Below are 23,588 nucleotides of genomic sequence, written 5' to 3' on the forward strand. Positions count from 1 at the left end.
GGTGTATACTTTGAAGAATTTTACTTTTGCATATACCTGTGTAACCAACAGCCAGATGAAGATAGAGAATGTTTCTCTCACTCCTGAACATTTTCTCATGCCCCATTCCAGTCAAAAGCCTCCTCCTCAAAGAAAACTGCTATTCTGACGTTAATTGCCACCATGGATATACTGTAATTATTCTACAGCTTAATATACTTGAAAGCATATAGCGTGTACTGACTTCTGCTCAGATAATGTCTGTGAGATTCATGTGTGTTGTTGTAGTGGTAACCCATTTCTTTAAGTTGTTGGATAGTGTTCCACTGTATGACTAAGACGCAGTTTAGCCACCATCTTGGGTTGTGGTGGTGTGCGCAGCACTTCTCCACACAGGCACCAAGGTGTGTCCCCGCAGCAGTTCTGCACCGGAAAAGCGAATCCGACCTGTCAGGTGCAAGGCCTCTGCACACAGTCCCCTACAGGCAAGTGAAACTAGACTAAGCACAAAAGAAGAAAAACAATGCACCGAAGCTCCCGGGGCGGCTAGGCCAACCACTGAGGCAGAGCTGTGGAGCTCCAATTCCAAGTTGGCCACCATCCAAGGGCCAGAAACTTGATTCCTTTCTGACTTGCCCATACTCCAGCTATGGGGCTGAGAGGGTATTGGTGCTCCGGCTGGGTATCAGGCCTGAGCCTCTGAGACGGGAGCGCCAGTACAAGACATTGGACCACCAGAGACTTCCGGGCCTCACGTAATATTAATCACCGAGCGCTCTCCCAGAGATCTCCATCTCGATGCTAAGACCAAGCTGCACTCAACGACCAGCAAGCTCCAGCACTGGACACCCCATGCCAAGCAACTAGCAAGATAGGAACACAACCCCACCCATTAGCAGAGAGGCTGCCTAAAATCATAATAAGGTCACAGACACCCCAAAACACACCACCGGACGTAGTCCTGCCCACCAGAAAGACAAGATCCAGCCTCATCCACCAGAAAACAGGCACGAGTCTCCTCCACCAGGAAGCCTACACAACCCACTGAACCAACCTTACCCACTGGGGGCAGACATCAAAAAAAACCAGGAACTACGAACCTGCAGCCTGCGAAAAGCAGACCCCAGGCACAGTAAGTTACGCAAAATGAGAAGACAGAGAAATACTCAGCAGATGGAGGAGCAAGGTAAAAACCCACCAGACTAAACAAATGAAGAGGAAATAGGCAATCTACCTGAAAAAGAAGTCAGAGTAATGATAGTAAAGATGATCCAAAATCTTGGAAATAGAATGGAGAAAATACAAGAAATGTTTAACAAGGACCTAGAAGACCTAAGAGCAAACGAACAATGATGAACAACACAATAATTGAGATTAAAAATTCTCTAGAAGGAATAAATAGCAAAATAACTGAGGCAGAAGAATGGATAAGTGACCTGGAAGATAAAATAGTGCACAGCAGAATAAAGAAAAAAGAATGAAAAGAATTGAGGACAATCTCACAGACCTCTGGGACATTATTAAATGCACCAACATTTGAATTACAGGGGTCCCAGAAGAAGAAGAGAAAAAGAAAGGGACTGAGAAAATATTTGAGGAGATTATAGTTGAAAACTTCCCTAATATGGGAAAGGAAGTAGTCAGTCAAGTCCAGGAAGCGCAGAGAGTCCCATACAGGATAAACCCAAGGAGAAACACGCCAAGACACATATTAATCAAACTATCAAAAATTAAATACAAAGAAAAAATATTAAAAGCAGCAAGAGAAAAATAACATACAAGGGAATCTGCATAGGTTAACACGTGATCTTTCAGCAGAAACACTACAAGCCAAAAGGGAGTGACAGAACATATTTAAAGTGATGAAAGGGAAAAACCTACAACCAGGATTACTCTACCCAGCAAGGATCTCATTCAGATTTGACGGAGAAATTAAAACCTTTAGAGACAAGCAAAAGCTAGAATTCAACACCACCAAGCCAGCTTTACAAGACATGCTAAAGGAACTTCACTAGGCAAGAAACACAAGAGAAGGAAAAGACCTACAATAAAAAACCCAAAACAATTAAGAAAATGGTAATAGGTACATACATATCGATAATTACCTTAAATGTAAATGAATTACATACTCCAACCAAAAGACATAGACTGGCTGAATGGATACAAAAACAAGACCCGTATGTATTCTGTCTACAAGAGACCCACTTCAGACCTAGGGACACATACAGACTGAAAGTGAGGGGATGGAAAAAGATATCCCATGCAAATGGAAATCAAAAGAAAGCCGGAGTAGCAATTCTCATGTCAGTCAAAATAGACTTTAAAATGAAGACTATTACAAGAGACAAAGAAGGACACTACATAATGATCAAGGGATCAATCCAAGAAGAAGATATAACAATTGTACATATTTATGCACCCAACATAGCAGCACCTCAATACATAAGGCAAATACTAACAGCCATAAAAGGGGAAATCGACAGTAACACAATCATAGTAGGGGACTTTAACACCCCACTTTCACCAATGGACAGATCATCAAAAATGAAAATAAATAAGGAAACACAAGCTTTAAATGACATATTAAACAAGATGGACTTAATTGATATTTATAGGACATTCCATCCAAAAACAATAGAATACACTTTCTTCTGAAGTGCTCATGGAACATTCTCCAGGATAGATCATATCTTGGCTCACAAATCAAGCCTTAGTAAATTTAAGAAAATTGAAATCTTATCAAGTACCTTTTCTAACCACAATGCTATTAGACTAGATATTAGGAAATTACAGGAAAAAATTACAGGAAAAAGTCTGTAAAAAAATACAGACACATGGAGGCTAAACAATACACTACTGAATAACCAAGAGATCACTGAAGAAATCAAAGAGGAAATCAGAAAATACCTAGAAACAAATGACAGTGAAAACACGATGATTCAAAACCTGTGGGATGGGACTTCCCTGGTGGCGCAGTGGTTAAGAATCTGCCTGCCAATGCAGGGGACACGGGTTTGAGCCCTGGTCCAGGAAGATCCCACATGCCGCAGAGCAACTAAGCCCGTGTGCCACAACTGCTGAGCCTGCGCTCTAGAGCCCGCGAGCCACAACTACTGAAGCCCGCACGCCTAGACCCTGTGCTCCACAACAAGAGAGGCCACTGCAATGAGAAGCCCACGCACCGCAACAAAGAGTGGGTCCCGCTCTCTGCAACTAGAGAAAGCCCACGCACAGCAACTAAGACCCAATGCAGCCAATAAATAAATAAATTTATAAAAAAAGAAAAAGAAAAACCTGTGGGATGCAGCAAAAGCAGTTCTAAGAGGGAAGTTTATAGCAATACAATCCTACCTGAAGAAGCAAGAAACATCTCAGATAAATAACCTGTTCTTACACCTAAAGGAACTCGAGAAAGAAGAACAAAGAAAACCCAAAGTTAGCAGAAGGAAAGAAATCATAAAGATCAGATCAGAAATAAATGAAAAAGAAAAGAAGGAAACAATAGCAAAGATCAATAAAATCAAAAGCTGGTTCTTTGAGAAGAGAAACAAAATTGATAAACCATTAGGCAGACTCATCAAGAAAAAAAGGGAAAAGGCTCGAATCAACAGAATTAGAAATGAAAAAGGAGAAGTAAAACTGACACTGCAGAAATACAAAGGATCATGAGAGATTAATACAGGCAACCATATGCCAATAAAATGGACAACCTGGAAGAAATGGAGAGATTCTCAGAAAAGCACAACCTTCTGAGACTGAACCAGGAAGAAATAGAAAATATAAGCAGACCAAACACAAGCACTGAAATTGAAACTGTGATTAAAAATCTTCCAACAAACAAAAGCCCAGGACCAGATGGCTTCACAGGCGAATTCTATCAAACATTTAGAGAAGAGCTAACACCTAATCTTCTCAAACTCTTCTAAAATATAGCAGAGGGAGGAACACTCCCAAACTCATTCTACGAGGCTACCATCACCCTGATACCAAAACCAGACAAAGATGTCACAAAGAAAGCAAACTACAGGCCAATATCACTGATGAACATAGATGCAAAAATCCTCAACAAAATACTAGCAAACAGAATCCAACAGCACATTAAAAGGATCATATATCATGATCAAGTGGGGTTTATCCCAGGAATGGAAGGATTGTTCAATATACCCAAATCAATCAATGTGATACACCATATTAACAATATCACTGATGAACATAGATGCAAAAATCCTCAACAAAATACTAGCAAACAGAATCCAACAGCACATTAAAAGGATCATATAAAAGGATCACATTAAAAGGATCATAACTGAAGGATAAAAACCATATGATAGTCTCAATACATGCAGGAAATGCTTTCAACAAAGTTCAACACCCATTTATGGTAAAAATGCTCCAGAAAGTAGAGGGAACTTACCTTAACGTAATGAAGGCCATATATGACACACCCACAGCCAACATCATCCTCAATGGTGAAAAACTGAAACCATTTCCACTAAGATCAGGAACAAGACAAGGTTGCCCACTCTTACCACAATGATTCAACATAGTTTTGGAAGTTTTAGCCACAGCAATCAGAGAAGAAAAAGAAATAAAAGGGATGCAAATCGGAAAAGAAGTAGTAAAAAAGTCACTGTTTGCAGATGACATGATGCTATATATAGATAATCCTAAAAATGCCACCAGAAAACTGCTAGGACTAATCAATGAACTTGGTAAAGTAGCAGGATATACAATTAATGTACAGAAATCTGTTGCATTCCTATACACTAATGAAGAAAAATCTGAAAGAGAAATTAAGGAAACACTCCCATTTAACATTGCAACAAAAAGAATAAAATACCTAGGAATAAACTTACCTAAGGAGACAAAAGACACATATGGAGAAAACTATAAGACACTGATGAAAGAAATCTAAGATGACACAAACAGATGGAGAGATGTACCATGTTCTTGGATTCGAAGAATCAATATTGTGAAAATGACTATACTACCCAAAGCAATCTACAGATTCAGTGCAATCCCTATCAAATTACCAGTGACTATTTTTACAGAAATAGAACAAAAAATCTTAAAATTTTTATGGAGACACAAAAGACCCCGAATAGCCAAAGCAGTCTTGAGGGGAAAAAATGGAGCTGGAGGAATGAGACTCCCTGACTTCAGACTATACTACAAAGTTACAGTAATCAAGACAGTATGTTACTAGCACAAAAACAAAAATGTAAATCAATGTTACAGGATAGAAAGACCAGATATAAATCCACACACATATGTTCACCTTGTCTTTGATAAAAGAGGCAAGAATATACAATGGAGAAAAGACAGCCTCTTCAGTAAGTGGTGGTAGGAAAGCTGGACAGATACATGTAAAAGAATGAAATTAGAACACTCCCTAACAGCATACACAAAAAGAAACTCAAAATGATTAAAGACCTAAATGTAAGGCCAGACTCTATAAAACTCTTAGAGGAAAACATAGGCAGAACACTCTATGACATAAATCACAGCAAGATCCTTTTTGACCCACCTCCTTGAGAAATGGAAATAAAAACAAATATCAACAAATGGGACCCAATGAAACTTAAAACCTTTTGCACAGCAAAGGAAACCATAAACAGGATGAAAAGACAGCCTTCAGAATGGGAGAAATATTTGCAAATGAAGCAGCTGACAAAGGATTAATCTCCAGAATATGCAAGCAGCTCATGCAGCTCAATATCAAAAAACCAAACAACCCAATCCAAAAATTGGAAGAAAACCTAAATAGACATTTCTCCAAAGAAGATATGCAGATTGCCAACAAACACATGAAAGGATGCTCAACATCACTAATCATTAGAGAAATGCAAATCAAAACTACAATGAGATATCATCTCACACCGGTCAGAATGGCCATCATCAAAATATCTGCAAACAATAAATGCTCGAGAGGGTGTGGAGAAAAGGGAACCCTCTTGCACTGTTGGTGGGAATGTAAATTGATACAGCCACTATGGAGAACAGTATCGAAGTTCCTTAAAAAACTAAAAATAGATCTATCATATGGCCCAGCAATCCCGCTACTGGGCATATACCCTGAGATAACCATAATTCATAAAGAGTCATGTACCACAATGTTCACTGCAGCTCTTTTTACACTAGCCAGGACATGGAAGCAACCTAAGTGTCCATCGACAGATGAATGGATAAAGAAGATGTTGCACATATAAACAATGGAATATTACTCAGCCATAAAAAGGAATGAAACAGTTATTTGTAGTGAGGTGGATGGACCTAGAGTCTGTCATACAGAGTGAAGTAAATCAGAAAGAGAAAAACAAATACCGTATGCTAACACATATATATATGGAATCTAAGAAAAAAAAAAAGGTCATGAAGAACCTAGGGGCAAGATGGGAATAAAGACACAGACCTACTAGAGAATGGAGTTGAGGATATGGGGAGGGGGAAGGGTAAGCTGGGACAAAGTGAGAGAGTGGCGTGGACATATATACACTACCAAACATAATATAGATAGCTAGTGGGAAGCAGCCACATAGCACAAGGAGATCAACTCCGTGCTTTGTGACCACCTAGAAGGGTGGGATAGGGAGGGTGGGAGGGAAATGCAAGAGTGAAGGGATATGGGGATATAGGTATACGTATAGCTGATTCACTTTGTTATACAACAGAAACTAACACAACATTGTAAAGCAATTATGGCCCAATAACGATGTTTAAAAAAAAAGACCCAGTTTAATCATTTTCCTGTTGGTGGGCATTTGGAGGGTGTTTTTTTTTTGTTTTCTATAAATTAAACTGCTATGAATATTGTTACACAAGATTTCATGGATATATACACTCATTTTTCTCAGGACACAGCTGTGAGTGGAATTTCTGTGTTCTAGTGTAGATGTATTTTAACTTTATTAGAAAATGACAAACAATTCTTTGAGGTGATTGAACCATTTTACACTCCTACTGGTAGTATAATGGAAATTCTGGTTGCTTTGGTTGATTCAAGATAATGAAGTAGTGTTGGCAATCACTGTAAAGTAGCACAAATTCATTTAAGGAACATGAGGTAAAAGACAAGACTAAATATTTTGGAAGAGAGCCAGAATATGAAAGGAGTTCCTATGCATGAATCTTTATTGCCCCAAATAATATATCTTGAATGTCCTGATTTTGCCTAAACTCGCTGTATTTAAAAATGCACACCACGTTTTGTCTCCTTCAGACTACCTGCCTGAGGATGTAAGAACAATGCACTGGGTGTCATATAACAATAATGTAAAGGAGGCCATTTGCCTACCTTCACCAAATTAGACTGATAGTTTGTAAAGAAATATTTATCTCTTACTTCTGTCTTTAATTTTGTGCTTTGATAGTTAATGAAGCAAAGCATTTTGTTTGTTTATGGATATGTGTATTTTTTTCTTAGTGTATTGACTCTTCATGTTCTTTGCTCATATTCTCTGGTGTTTGTCTTTTTCTTGTTGACGTTTAGATGGCTTTATACTGACAACTGGTTGTCATATATGTTGCAAATATTTCTCTTTTTCTGTTGTTTACCTTTTTAAATAAAAACTACTTTTACTATTTTTAAAAGTCCTACTTGCTCTTTATTAAACATCTGAGCAATAGAGAAAAGATTACAGAAAGATCGAAATTCTTCCAAATCCCACTTTACAGAGATAAAACAAAAAATAAAACGAAGAAATAATCAATAAAATTCTGGTGAATATCACTTCAGGCATCTCTCTACCCATATATGGAGAAAACTAGGTATGAAGGTAGATGTTTAGAAGAATCGCTTTAAAAATACAATATAAGTTCTATTTGTATAGCTATACTTAAAAATGTCTTTATTGCAAAATATATTAATCCTAAAAGAGTCTTATTGTTTAAAACTTCATGAGTTTGGAACAATATTTGAACCACATAATTTAACTTTGGACTGTATCTTTGGAAATCTTTGCTATCAATTGTGAAAAAAATTAGCAAACATATTTTTTTCAATTCCCCAGCACTTCTGGTTTTATTGGTTACCTCAGTATTTTGATGTTGTCAAGTTTTATAACATTATAACCTTTACTCTCACTGTAATTCCCACAGTTGTCAATTTTTCTTCTATTTTTAAACACATCATCAGCATTTCTTTTACCTTGGACTTGCATTCATATTTTCTTTATTTTGGTTTATTGCTTTTTATATTCATTTTATCAGTCTAATAATTTTCTTCACGAAGGGTTTGCAGGTGTTAGATTTCCTGAGTTCTTGTATATTTCAGAATATTTCTCATTTGCATTTGCACTGGAAGGTTTACTTGGCTAGGGATACAATTATTGAGTTTGCCTTCTTTCACTCAGAACTTTAGGGATATTGCACTAATGTCTACTGGTATTAAATGTTGGATAAAGCAGAGATCAAGAGGAACCTCATCAACTCCCTCCAACACACACATTTACACACTCTGTAAGTCTGTGTATGACTTCCTGCCTAGGTTCCCATATAATTTTTTTCTTTTTAAATATATATCTTTCGGTGGTTACTCTAGAGATTACAATATACACCTTTGACTTATCAAAGTTTGATGTTACTTGGAACTTTTATCCTCTTCTTGGACAATGTTAAAAAATGTAACTCCGTTTAACCTCCTATCAACTTATATGCAATGGTTGTATATTTTAATTCTCTATACATTTTAAACCATGTAAAACACAATAGTAATAATAGTAATTATTATTATTGTTATTTTGTACAGAAAGTATTCATTTAGCTTGATATAGTTTTTTTTTTCCTCCTCATTCCTTTCTGCATCTCTAAGAAAACATAATATGGGATCATTTTCTCTCTGCCTGAAGAACATCCATTGTTATTTCCTTAAGTGTGGTCTGGATGTGCTGCTTATGAATCCTTTTGGTTTTTATTTGTCTTATGTCACCTTCATTCTCCAAGTGTATTTTCCTGAATATTGGATTCTAGATTGGTGCTTTTGTGCTTTCAGCACTTCGAAGGTCTGGGTTCATTGTCTTCTGTTTGATTCCATTGTTTCTAGTGAGAAGTCTGATAGTTACTCATTGTAATGAGGTGTCTGACCCCATTTTTGGATGTTTAGCTGCTGACAGCTTTTAAGCGTCCCCTTCCTCTTCCCTTTCTGCCCCACATCTGGACTAGCTGAATAAAAAAGCCCTGGTGTGCCCTCCTTTGCTACTGGTAGGAAAATCAAACCACATGAGTCGCTGCCTGCATGAGGGAACCCTCTCCCTGGTCCTACTTCCTAATCACAAGGAAAACCCAGGCCAGTCTCCTTTGCTTGCTCTCTGTATCTTGCTCTCCCCAGAGATACAAGTATGTAAATAGTAAACCTTTCCACAGCCACTTGGTGTGTGTGGCATCTTCAGTCTCGATGTTTGAACCAAACTTTGGGTGGGAGTCTTATTGCCTCTGCAGGGAACCATGACACTTTTAAAAAGTCTCTTTTGTTTAGCTTTCATTAACTTCATCATGAGGTATTTAATTGTTCTTATTTTATTTTATTTTTTTTATTACTCTGCTTAGTCCTTCTTGAACCTGTAGCTTGATGGGTTTTTTGTGTTTTCCTTTTTTTTTTTTTTTAACTAGTTTTAAAAAATTCTCAGCCATGATACTTCTGTCCAATTCTCTGTAACCTTTCTTTCTGGGACTCCAAGTATGTCAGTCTCCCCATGTACATCAGTCTTTCTCATTTTTTTCCTGACCCTTTTTTCTGTCATTTTCATCCTTTTCTCTCCCATGTTTCACTTTAGATATTTTCTTCTGACCTTGCTTCCAGTTCAGTAATTCTTTTTCACCAGTGTCTAAACGTATACATTAAGTTCTTGATTTAGCTAATTGTATTTTCTAGTTTAAGAATTTTGATTTTCAGTAATAGTTCATGTATAAACTAAATATGTTCTTGTAAAACAAAAATGCCAACTTGTAGTTTGCACTGTTTCACTGTTTCAAATTTTAAACACAAATAAGTATCCTAAGTGGTAACACAGAATGACAGAGTTGAAGTAACTCACACAGACAAAAATAAGAATTTTTATTTAGTTTTATTTTATAATTCCTAGTTCTCTTCCAAATCCTCAATCTTGTGTTTTTCTCTCTGAATGTGTTAGGATGGTTATTTTAAAGTTTGTGTTTGGGAACTCCATTATTGTAAACTCCTGTAGGCTGTTTCAGTTTCTTATTATTTCTCTTAATTTCGTTTAGCTTTTCTTGCCTCTTCATTTCTGTTTGCTTTCAATGCTTGCACTTCCACTAGGAGAATTGGCCTGAATTACCTAGTCTGCTATTATCAGAAGTGGAAGACTGAATCTCTGATTTATTTTATCTTCATCCCTTATGTTCAGTAACTTCATCAGGATAGAAGTTGTTAATGAATAGTTCACCATCAAGTACATAAAAAGTATATATATATATATATTTGGTTCCTTTCTTTTTTCTCAGAATATCAATTACGTACATGTTGATTCTTCTTTGTTTTTTATTTTATCATCCCCTTAATAATTCTTTAAATACTGTTCTTTTTCTTACTGTTTGAGTGATTACCTGAGCTTTATCAAGCCAGGGACCTGGCTGTGGTTTTTATTTTATTTAATGGTATTTAAAAAGTTTATTTATTTTATTTATTTATTTTTGGCTGTGTTGGGTCTTTGTTGCTGTGCGTGGGCTTCCTCTAGTTGCGGTGAGTGGGGTCTACTCTTCCTTGCGGTGTGCAGGCTTCTCATTGCAGTGGATTTTCTTGTTGCACAGCACAGGATCTAGGTGCACGGGCTTCAGGACTTGTGGCTCATGGGCTCAGTAGTTGTGGCATGCAGGCTCTAGAGCACAGGCTCAGTAGTTGTGGCACACGGGCTTAGTTGCTCCATGGCATGTGGGATCTTCCTGGACACAGGGCTCAAACCTGTGTTCCCTGCATTGGCAGGCAGATTCTTAACCACTGCGCCACCAGGGAAGTGGCTGTGTTTTTAATTATACATATTCAATAGTTTTCTGCTTAAAATAAGACTTTAATCTCTGTAATGTTTTCATTTTCTTCTTGCATTTCTACCTTCACTTTATCAGCTCACTTTATTGCTCCTTTTTAAAATCTCTTGAAGATTTCAAAACTTTGGTTCTCTTTTTGATGTTCTTTTTGAAAAGGAAGTTTCATGGGATTCTTTGAGACTCTGAAGAATCATTTGCAGGAGCTCTTCTTCTCTTTCCTTATGTGTGCTTTTTATCTTGTGGGGTTTTTTGTCACTTTTTTTTTTTTAATTGTGTGTCTGGTCTGCTTTCATTTATGGCTCATTTTTACATGGGGTCAAATAGTTACTATATTGGGAGAGACTTGGGTGAGGGTTGAACCAAAGGCGTCTGTGGCTTAGAACCAGGATTTGTGGCTTTAAACATGCTCTAATTTAGTCTGCCTTCTACCTTAACCTTTGCTTAATTCTCCCCTTGGTTGTTGAAGGTCAATGGTCAGTGTGGCCCAGAGCACATCCCTTTAATTAACTGACTTGCTGGGTCATCATCTGGCATTTGTTCTTCCTACTTGCCTTCTCTTTGCTTTACCCCTAAAGCCCCATTTGGTTAGGAGTCTCACATTTGTCAGACCTGAAAAACGAATTGGTGTGCTGTTTAGCCAGAGTTTAGGCAGGAGCACCTTCCAAATCTAAAGGCAGAGGTTTGTTTCCTGGGCTGGTGATGAGTTGCAAGTGATGGATATTCCATTAGACAGGCCTCATCCAGTGTCTCAGGATAGGTTTATGTCAGAGATCTGCATGTCACAGCAGCTGCTGCTGTGGGGCAAGGACCCTTGAGAAACTTCTTCTCTTTGGGCCCAGTGCAGATCCTTAGCTGACCATCAAAGATGGCTCAAAGTTCCTAGCAGATGATTTGGCAATTACCTATCAGTCTTACCAAATGAAGTCTCACATGTGTACCAAGACCATTGTGGAGAAACATCTTTCCTCACAGAGTGATGTGGAGAAGTGTGTGTGTGGGGGTGATGAGAATACTGGCTGGGAATTAGGACACATGTGTCCTACTCCTACCCCTTACACTAAATGGTTAACTCCACTGGGAATAAGCGGTTAACCTCTTTAGGCGTTAATCTCTTCACTATTGATATGCAAGGCTTGCTGATCTTTTCAAGTGGGGATAGTCTGTAGAAAGGTCTACACATTTCTGCTTCCAACTGAAAATGGAGATTAGCTTTCCTTCTGATTGCTTGTGTGCTCAAAACAGAAGAAAGACACCTATGTAAAGCATTTCCACTGACTTCTGCAGTTCCCTTAAGGGGATGCCAGAAACTTTAAGCTTCTCTTAAGTTCCTTTGAGGTCTCCCAGCCAAAGGACTATCACCACATGTCCTCCATCCTGTCCACACTTTCAGCAGGTGTGTGTAGGTGGAGCTCAAATTTAAAAATAACTCAAGTGAACTCACACATCTTTTTTTGAAACTTGCTGTTCAGTAGAAGCTCTTAAGTTCTCAGCATTTTTCTTAGTGGTTAAACAGAACTAGAAACAAAGACAGTAGCCACTAATGACCACATTGTGCCTCCAACTCTCATGGCTAAACCAACCTCCTCAACAGACATAGCAGCAATGTGGTAAGAATTTTTTTAAATTTTTATTGGAGTATAATTGGTTTACAATGGTGTGTTAGTTTCTGCTGTATAACAAAGTGAATCAGCTATACATTTACATATATTCCCACATCCCTTCCTTCTTGCATCTCCCTCCCACCCTCCCTTTCCCACCCCTTTAGGTGCTCAGAAAGCACCAGCAGATCAAACTGTGCTTTGCAGCTGCTTCCCACTAGCTGTCTATTTTACATTTGGTAGTGTATATGTGTAAGTGCTACACTTTCACTTTGTCCAACCCTCCCCTTCCCCTTCCCCATGTCCTCAAGTCCATTCTCTACATCTGCATCTTTATTCCTGTCCTGCCCCTAAGTTCTTCAGAACAATGTTTCTTTTTTTAGATTCCATATATATGTGTTAGCATACGGTATTCGTTTTTCTCTTTCTGACTTACTTCACTCTGTGTGACAGTCTCTAGTACCATCCACCTCACTACAAATAACTCAGTTTCGTTTCTTTTTATGGCTGAGTAATATTCCATTGTATATATGTGCCACATCTTCTTTAACCATTCATCTGTCAGTGGATACATAGGTTGCTTCCATATCCTGGCTATTATAAATAGAGCTGCAACGAACATTGTGGTACATGACTCTTTTTGGTTTTTTGGGTTTTTTAAAAAAAATCTTTATTGGAGTACAATTGCTTTACAATGGTATGTTAGTTTCTGCTTGATAACTAGCTGAATCAGCTACACATATACATATATCCCCATATGTCCTCCCTCATGCATCTCCCTGCCATCCTCCCTATCCCACCCATCTAGGTGGTCACAAAGCACAGAGCTGATCTCCCTGTGCTATGCGACTGCTTCCCACTAGTTATCTATTCTACATTTGGTAGTGTATATATGACCATGCCATTCTCTCATTTCATCCCAGCTTACCTTTCCCCTTCCCATGTCCTCAACTCCATTCTCTACGTCTGTGTCTTTATTCGTCTTGCCCTTACGTTCTTCAGAACCTTTTATTTTTTAAGATTGCATATATATGTGTTAGCATACAGTATTTGTTTTTTGCTTTCTGACTTACTTCACTCTGTATGACAGATTCTAGGTCCCTCCACCTCACTACAAATAACTCAATTTCGTTTCTTTTTATGGCTGAGTAATATTCCACTGTATATATGTGCCACATCTTCTTTATCCATTCATCTGTTGATGGACACTTCAGTTGCTTCCATGTCCTGACTATTGTAAATAGTGCTGCAATGAACACTGTGGTACATGACTCTTTTTGAATTATGTTTTCCTCAGGGTATATGCCCAGTAGTGGGATTGCTGGGTCAATGGTAGTTCTATTTTTAGTTTTTAAAGGAACCTCCATACTGTTCTCCATAGTGGCTGTATCAATTTACATTCCCACCGACAGTGCAAGAGGGTTCCCTTTTCTCCACACCCTCTCCAGCATTTATTGTGTGTAGATTTTTTGATGATGGCCATTCTGACCAGTGTGAGATGATATCTCATTGTAGTTTTGATTTGCATTTCTCTAATGATTAGTGATGTTGAGCATTCTTTCATGTGTTTGTTGGAAGTCTGTATATCTTCTTTGGAGAAATGTCTGTTTAGGTCTTCTGCCCATCTTTGGATTGGGTTGTTTGTTTTTTTGATATTGATCTGCGTGAGCTGCTTGTAAATTTTGGAGATTAACCCTTTGTCAGTTGCTTCATTTGCAAATATCTTCTCCCTTTCTGAGGGTTGTCTTTTCGTCTTGTTTATGCTTTCCTTTGCTGTACAAAAGCTTTTAAGTTCCATTAGGTCCCATTTGTTTATTTTGTTTTTATTTCCATTTCTGTAGGAGGTGGGTCAAAAAGGATCTTGCTGTGATTTATATCATAGAGTGTTTTTCCTAAGTGTTTTCCTCTAAGAGTTTGATGGTGTCTGGTCTTACGATTAGGTCTTTAATCCATTTTGAGTTTATTTTTGTGTATGTGTTAGGGAGTGTTCTAATTTCATTCTTTTACATGTAGCTGTCCAGTTTTCCCACCACCATTTATACAGGCTGTCTTTCCTCCATTGTATATTTTTGCCTCCTTTATCAAAATAAGGGGACAATATGTGCGTGGGTTTATCTCTGGGCTTTCTATCCTGTTCCATTGATCTATATTTCTGTTTTTGTGCCAGTACCATACTGTCTTGATTCCTGTAGCTTTGTAGTATAGTCTGAACTCTGGGAGCCTGATCCCTCTGGCTCCGTTTTTCTTTCTCAAGATTGCTTTGGCTATTCTGGATGTTTTGTGTTGTGATGCAAATTGTGAAATTTTTTGTTCTAGTTCTGTGAAAAATGCCAGTGGTAGTTTGATAGGGATTGCACTGACTCTCTAGATTGCTTTGGGTAGTATAGTCATTTTCACAATATTGATGCTTCCAATCCAAGAACATGGTATATCTCTCCATCTGTTTGTATAATCTTTAATTTCTTTCATCAGTGTCTTATAGTTTTCTTCGTACAGGTCCTTTGTCTCCGTAGGTAGGTTTATTCCTAGGTATTTTCTTCTTTTTCTTGCAATGGTAAATGAGATTGTTTCCTTAATTTCTCTTTCAGATTTTTTATCATTAGTGTATAGGAATGCAAGAGATTTCTGTGCATTAATTGTATGTCCTGCTACTTTACCACATTAATTGATTAGCTCTAGTAGTTTTCTGGTATCATCTTTAGGATTCTCTATGTATAGTATCATGTCATCTGCAAACAGTGACTTTTTTACTTCTTCTTTTCTGATATGGATTCCTTTTGTTTCTTTTTCTTCTTTGATTGCTGTGGCTAAAACTTCCAAAACTATGATGAATCATTGTGGTGAGGGTGGACAACTTTGTCGTGTTCCTGATCTTAGAGGAAATGGTTTCAGTTTTTCATGATGGGGAACGATGTTAGCTGTGGGTTTGTCATATATGACCTTTATTATGTTGAGGTAAGTTCCCTCTATGCCTACTTTCTGGAGGGTTTTTTTCATAAATGGGGGTGAATTTTGTCGAAAGACTTTTCTGCATCTATTGACATGATGATATGTTTTTTCTCCTTCAGTTTGTTAATATGGTTTATCACATTGATTGATTTGTGTATATTGAAGAATCCTTGCATTCCTGGGGTAAACCCCATTTGATCACAGTGTATGATCCTTTTAATGTGCTGTTGGATTCTGTTTGCTAGTATTTTGTTGAGGATTTTTGCATCTGTGTTCCTCAGGGATATTGGCATGTAGTTTTATTTTCCTTTGACAGCTTGGTCTGGTTTTGGTATCAGGGTGATGGTGGCCTTGTAGAATGAGTTTGGGAGTGTTCCTCCCTCTGCTATATTTTGGAATATTTTGAGAAGGATAGGTATTAGCTGTTCTCTAAATGTTTGATAGAATCCCCTGTGAAGCCATCGGGTCCTGGACTTTTGTTTGTTTGAAGATTTTTAATCCCAGTCTCAATTTCAGCTCTTGTGATTGGTCTGCTTATATTTTCTATTTCTTCCTGGTTCAGTCTCGGAAGATTGTGCTTTTCTAAGAATTTGTCCATTTCTTCCAGGTTGTCCATTTTATTGGCATATAGTTGCTTGTAGTAATCTCTCGTGATCCTTTGTATTTCTGCACTGTCAGTTTTTACTTCCCCTTTTTCAGTTCTAATTATATTGATTTGAGTCTTCTCCCTTTTTTTTCTTGATAAGTCTGGCTAATGGTTTATCAATTTTGTCTATCTTCTCAAAGAACCAGCTTGTAGTTTTATTGATCTTTGCTACTGTTTCCTTCATTTCTTTTTCATTTATTTCTTACCTGATCTTAATGATTTCTTTCCTTCTGCTATTTGGAGTTTTTGTTCTTCTTTCACTAATTGCTTTAGGTGTAAGGTTAGGTTGTTTATTTGAGATGTTTCTTGTTTATTAAGGTAGGATTGTATTGCTATAAACTTCCCTCTTAGAACTGCCTTTGCTGCATCCCTTAGGTTTTGGGTCGTCGTGTTTTCATTGTCATTTGTTTCTAGGTATTTTTTTATTTCCTCTTTGATTTCTTCAGTGATCTCTTGTTTATTAAGTAGTGTATTGTTTAGCCTCCATGTGTTTGTATTTTTAACAGATCTTTTCCTGTATTTGATATCTAGTCTCATAGCATAGTAGTCATAAAAGATACTTGATATGGGGCTTCCCTGGTGGCGCAGTGGTTGAGAATCCGCCTGCCGATGCAGGTGACATGGGTTCTTTCCCCGGTCCGGGAAGATCCCACATGCCACAGAACAGCTAGGCCTGTGAACCTGCACGTCCAGAGCCTGTGCTCCGCAACGGAAGAGGCCACAACAGTGAAAGGCCCATGTACCGCAAAAAAAAAAAAAAAAAAGATACTTGATACGATTTCAGTTTTCTTAAATTTACCAAGGCTTGATTTGTGACCCAAGATATTATCCATCCTGGAGAATGTCCATGAGTACTTGAGAAGAAAGTGTATTCTTTTGTTTTTGGATGGAATGTCCTATAAATATCAATTAAGTCTATCCTGTTTAATATATCATTTAAAGCTTGTTTTTCCATATTTATTTTCATTTTGGATGATCTGTCCATTCGTGAAAGTGGGGTGTTAAAGTTCCCTACTATGATTGTGTTACTGTTGATTTCCCATTTTATGGCTATTAGCATTTGCCTTATGTACTGTGGTGCTCGTATGTAGGGTGCATAAATATTTACAATTGTTTTATCTTCTTTTTGGATGATCCCTTGATCATTATGTAGTGTCCTTCTTTGTCTCTTGTAATCGTCTTCGTGTTAAAGTCTATTTTGTCTGATATGAGAATTGCTACTCCAGCTTCTTTTGATTTCCATCTGCATGGAATATCTTTTTCCATCCCCTCACTTTCAGTCTCTATGTGTCCCTAGGTCTGAAGTACGTCTCTTTTAGACAGCATATCTATGGGTCTTGTTTTTGTATCCATTCAGCCAGTGTATGTCTTTTGGTTGGAGCATTTAATCCATTTACGTTTAAGGTAATTACCAACATGTATGTTCCTATTACCATTTTCTTAATTGTTTTGGGTTTGTTATTGTAGGTCTTTTCCTTCTCTTGTGTTTCCTGACTAGAGAAGTTCCTTTAGCATTTGTTGTAAATCTGGTTTGGTGGTGCTGAATTCTCTTAGCTTTTGCTTGTCTGTAAGGTTTTTAATTACTCTGTTGAATCTGTATGAGATCCTTGTTGGTTAGAGTAATCTTGGTTGTAGGTTTTTCCCTTTCATCACTTTAAATATGTCCTGCCTCTCCCTTCTGGCTTGCAGAGTTTCTGCTGAAAGATAAGCTGGTAACCTTATGGCGATTCCCTTGTATGTTATTTGTTGTTTTTCGCTTGCTGCTTTTAATATTTTTTCTTTGTATTTAATTTTTGATTGATTAATATGTGTCTTAGTGTGTTTCTCCTTAGATTTATCCTGTATGGGACTTTCTGCGCTTCCTGGGCTTGATTGACTCTTTCCTTTCCCATATTAGTGAAGTGTTCAACTATAATCTGTTCAAATATTTTCTCAGTCCCTTTCTTTTTGTTTCTCTTCTGGGACCCCTATAATTCGAATGTTGGTGCATTTAATGTTGTACCAGAGGTCTCTGACACTGTCTTCAATTCTTTTCATTCTTTCTTCTTTATTCTGCTCTGTGGTTGTTATTTCTACTATTTTATCTTCCAGGTTTCTTATCTGTTCTTCTGCCTCAGTTATTCTGCTATTGATTCCTTCTAGAGAATTTTTAATTTCATTTGTTGTGTTGTTAATCATTGTTTGTTTGCTCTTAGGTCTTCTAGGTGTTGTTTCTTGCATGTTTCTTGCATTTTGTCTATTCTATTTCCAAGATTTTGGATAATCTTTACTATCATCACTCTGAATTCTTTTTCAGGTAGACTGCCTATTTCCTCTTCATTCGTTTGGTGTGGTGTGTTTTTACTTTGCTCCTTCATCTGCTGCATATTTCTCTGTTTTCTCATTTTGGTTATCTTACTGTGTTTAGTTAAGTTTCCAGTTCGCAGGCTGCAGGTTTGTAGCTCCCATTGTTTTTGGCATTTTGCCCCCAGTGGGTAATGTTGGTTCAGTGGATTGTGTAGGCTTTCTTGTGTATGGGACTGATGCCTGTGTTCTGGTGGATGAACCTGGATCTTGTCTTTCTGGTAAGCAAGACCACATCCGTTGGTGTGTTTTGGGGTGTCTGTGTACTCATTTTGATTTTAGGCAGACTGTCTTCTAATGGGTGGGGTTGTGTTCCTGCCTTGCTAGTTGTTTCGTATGGGCTTTCCCGCACTGTAGCTTGCTGGTCATTGAGTGGAACTGGGTCTTAGTGTTCAGATGGAGATCTCTGGGAGAGCTTTTGCTGTTTGGTATTACGTGGGGCTGGGAAGTCTCTATTGGTCCAGTATCCTGAACTCAGCTCTCCCACTTAAGAGCCTCAGGCCTGACACATGGCCGGAGCACCAAGACCCTGTCAGCCACATGGTATGTACCAGTAAGTAATGTAGGTCCATGGATTTCAGTCGTAAAAAGCAGTAAAAAATGTCTGGCTTCATGGAGTCTATACTGGTTGTTACAGGAATTTCAGTGTCTCCTTTCTCTTTCCTCTCCTGACAAATAACAGTCATTTCCTCGGAAACCAGAAGGGAAGATCCTCGAGGGAAGGGAATATCCTTGTTTCTGTAGTGCCTATTACAATGCCTGGTCCATCACAGAAAATTAATGTGTAATCAGGAAAAACAAATCTGACTCCATACTGGATCAGTTTCTTTTACTTTAACTTTTGTATTCGATTGCTTTTGCTTAGTTGTACTAGCTCAAGGAGGCAGGAAACCAAGCAGGACCCTGTGGGGCCCTCCCAAGTATTGATAAGAATTTTTTATACATGTAAAGTAGCAAAAGTATAACGTTCATAATGTGATCCTTACTGACAGTGATTCCAAAGTTGAATCATATGCCAACAAAGGGGGTGTAACACCAATGAGCTGTTCAGAGCACAAATTCCAACAAATAGGGTACATAGCTTCAATACTGTAAATAAAAGAGCAGCTTGGCTCTCAAGCCAGGCCAAGTCTGTCTCCTTCGGAAGGTGAACTCAGTTATTTGGTGTTTCTTACCAGATGATTCCATAGTTATTTAGTTATGGGTGACCTTAGAGATAACAGGCAGAGCTCTAGGGGGAAGAAATGTCTGCTGAAGTTTTCAGATAAGAGACCATTTTGCCATCCGAGTGATTGAAGAGTTTTCTATCGAGTTGCTTTGGAACCCACTGAAATAGCTACACACTAGAATGGATTGGACCTGTGGTAATGGAACAGAAGAGTGGATTTCTCCCAACTGCTCTTCCTGATGGCCAACTAAGTCCACAGGACTGATTTTTCCAAGCTTTCACATCCCCGTAAATATGATCCAGTAATAAAGAAATGCCAGTGTCATGGCTATGAATTAGCAAGTGGTGTTCTCCTAAAACTGCAAGGATTTTTGGCAAGAAACAGTAGAGGTTCGAAGGAAGAACTGATAAGTTCCTGTTCTCCCTTTAGAGAGGAGTAACCTACCTAAGAACTTAAAAAGACCTCTGGCGAACACAACAGAACAAATACACAAACAACTCAGTAAAATCCTTTTAACTGAACTGTCAGGGCCTGGAAATAAGAACTGTTTATCAGCAACTGATGTGTGTGTGGGCGAATGATGATCATTTTAGGGTTGCCAACCAAGGTACGCATGAGAGTGGGAATAATCCCAAGGGAGCACCCCAAGTGGCTTGGAATGTGGCTGATAAACCAAAGGTTGTGGAGACAGTAGACTGGCTTGGGCTGAAGGCTCCTGCCTTAGTGGACTTTGTTTTATTTGGTTAGATGGAATGTGTGGCAAGGAAGGAAAGAAGGGGTTCAGGGGCTGGAGAGAATGTTGAGCCCCAAAGAATATTTCTGCCCAAGCCTGCCTCCCTTTACCTGTATTCACCAAAATATCTCCACACTGTCCTTCAAAAGATTACTGTTTCTCAGTAAATTAAAGCCTTTGCTTTTTCTCTCAGTCTTTTCCTAAATGTTTGAACATTATTGCATTTGACCCATATAACCTATAACCAGTAGCACCCGGGTCAACTCCTAAAAGTAAACAAACAGACATCCTACTATGACATAGGAATAGTAAACATTTAAAAACTTTGCTAATATTTGTACATATAGCATCTGCAACTGTTTCTAAATATCTGTCTATCTATCTCTATCCATCTATCTATCTAATCAGTAATTAAAATTAAGGCCACCTACATGGACAAATAGTACCTTTTAAACAAAGTTACTGCTATTAATAGATAAATAATAATAATTCAATGAAATCCCAGAGGACATTAAGTCAATAAAAGGGAAGCAGAGAATCATGAAAGAATTCTTTTTCATGGAATCAGGAAAGGGTTCTTAGGGATAAAAAAAGAAATAATGATGGAGGCATTAAAAAAGTTCTTAGAAAGATATTACACTATGACCTCTGGACTAACCCAAATAATTTACTGACTGCATATTTCACTTCCCACAAGGCTTCTTAAAGGCTTCTTATCCAGATAGAACTCAGATGACATACATTTACCAAGAGAAAAAGACCCCCAGTTGTTCAGGGTTGTGAACACAGAAGGAAGATGTGCCCCAATCCCTGGCCAGACAAAAACCACAGAAGACAAATACTTTCCTAACAATGATAGATATGGTTTGACTATGGCTCTGCTCTGTGAGAACCCTGCTTTTTCTCATCTGCAGAGACCAGGGAAGTGTGGATGCATGAATCAAATACAGCGATCCCATTCTTTATCTACAGATTAAATACTTCCCTTCCCTCCTCTTGTTCATCAAAACAGGTCTAGATCTGTCCTCGTTCAAGAAATTGTTTTGAATGGCTTAGATCCTTCTAAGAATAATCAGAGGAGTGGGGTCTAATTATTCTTAACCTCTTTGTTTTTATAAAGAGACAAAAGTTGACTAATGATGAGGGCGACCATATAATTTATATCCTAAACAAGGACCTTTCTGGGAATGAAAATAGGAGCTATTAATAATTGTGCTAGGACAATGGCAAAATGGGATTGAAGGGTCCCCTACTCATAATCAAAATCAAAATATATATCTAGCCAGTTTTCAGTGATTTATTGCACATTTCAAACTAAAACACACTTAATATCTAATATAAACTTGGTCATGTGAATTTTGCTTTAATTCCCCCTTGAGGTAAAAAATACAATAATCTATTGAAAAATGCCCTATATAGTCTCATACTTGCTTTCTTTATTTCTGATCTTCCCAAGGTTAATCATAAATAGAACTTAAATAAATCTATTATATAAAACAATGAACAATGATGACCCTCACAGAAAATAGGTTTAGGAGCCTGGAAAATGTTGGAAAAATATTCCTGGAGCTCAGAGAAAAATGAAGATATTCAAGCTTTGTAAGAAAAGATATGTGGGGAGAAAATTGAGGATATCAACTATGCTTGCAGCAAGATTTAGAGAAAGACAGACAAAGCAGGTTGTAAAAACAAAACTTAGGGGAAAAAAGGATAGAAATGCATTTCCCTAAGATTGAAAACAAAATGAAATCCCACCGAAGTCCTAAGTCGAGAGATAAGAAAAGATTCACTAAGGGCCAGACTAGATGAATGAATCCATTCCCGGATATAGTCTAATGATATCTTGGAATTTTAGGAACAAAGAAGAAATAATTCAAGTATCCATGCAGGAAAAAGTAAAATAAAAAGTAAGCAATCATTTATTTATTCAGCAAGTATTTGTCGAGTACTGTGGTGGATTGTGTTATTGTTCTCAATTTGCTGCCCTGCCTATAAGAGGATTAATACATCCCTGCTTGTTCTATGTGACTTGCTTCCCCTACAGGAGGAATATACCTCCCCATTGTTGTAGGCTTAGCCATGTGGCTTCCTTTGGCTAATGGAATATGAGCTGCATCTGAGTAGAAGATTGAATAGTGAAACTTATATGTGGTTCTGCCACTGTCCTTTCCTGTTTGCTAAGAGAAAAAATGTCCCAGATAGGATTTGCTCTATTAGCCTGGATTCTGGAATTAAAAAGATGTAAATAAAGCTACAGCTGTGGAGTACAGCCTCAGCCTACCTGCAGCCAACACAGTGTGATTGAGAAATAAACTTGTTGGTTAGAACAACGGAGATACTAGGGTTTTCTGTTACAGTAGTATAACCAAGCAAAAGCTGACTAATAAAAGTGCCTGTGATTTTCCAGTTACACTGCTTGGTCCTGGAAAGTTAGTCATCATGGATCCTTGCCTTCATGGAACTTAATAGTCTAGTAAATCATCCTATGAACTTTAGATACCAAAAGATACAGGATTGCTATGTATTGGGTTTTAAGACAAAGGCAAAATAATTATATTCTCAAACATGTAATAACTTATAGAAAATGCCATTCATATATTTTTATGGAAATTACTTGGAGACATTAATAAGATAGCAAAAATATGAATCAAAGATGCTCTTAAGAATGAAGAAATTTTGTTTAAATAGAACTGGTAACGAGCCCATATTGAAAATATGGGGCCAACTCAGTTGGTTTACTCATTCATTCAACAAATACTTATTAAATGCACGTGATATTATTTTCCTAAAGAATTCAAGAAAATCAACTACAAAATTATTAGGACTAATAAAAGAGTTTCCTACAGTGGCTATTGACAGAAATCTACATATAAAACATCATTAACGTCTTTGTATACTTGTAGATATAATTAGGAAAAAGATCTCTGTCATCATAGCAACAAAATTATGTAAAACCCAGGAATGCAGTTAACAAGAAATGTGGCAGAAGGAAACTTTACTAAGGGATATGAAATTAATGAGAAGATGTAGTACTGAGTAGGTATTCATTTCCCCCAGATTAACTTCTACATTTAATGTGAGGAAGAAACTGAGGTTCAGAGATTCTGAATGACTTGCCTTTGGCTGCCGTGCCAGCCGAAGGCAAGTCAGAATCTGAAAACTGGTCTCTGTTC

Source organism: Delphinus delphis, chromosome 10 (assembly GCF_949987515.2).
Source record: "Delphinus delphis chromosome 10, mDelDel1.2, whole genome shotgun sequence".
NCBI classification, from domain to species: domain Eukaryota; kingdom Metazoa; phylum Chordata; class Mammalia; order Artiodactyla; family Delphinidae; genus Delphinus; species Delphinus delphis.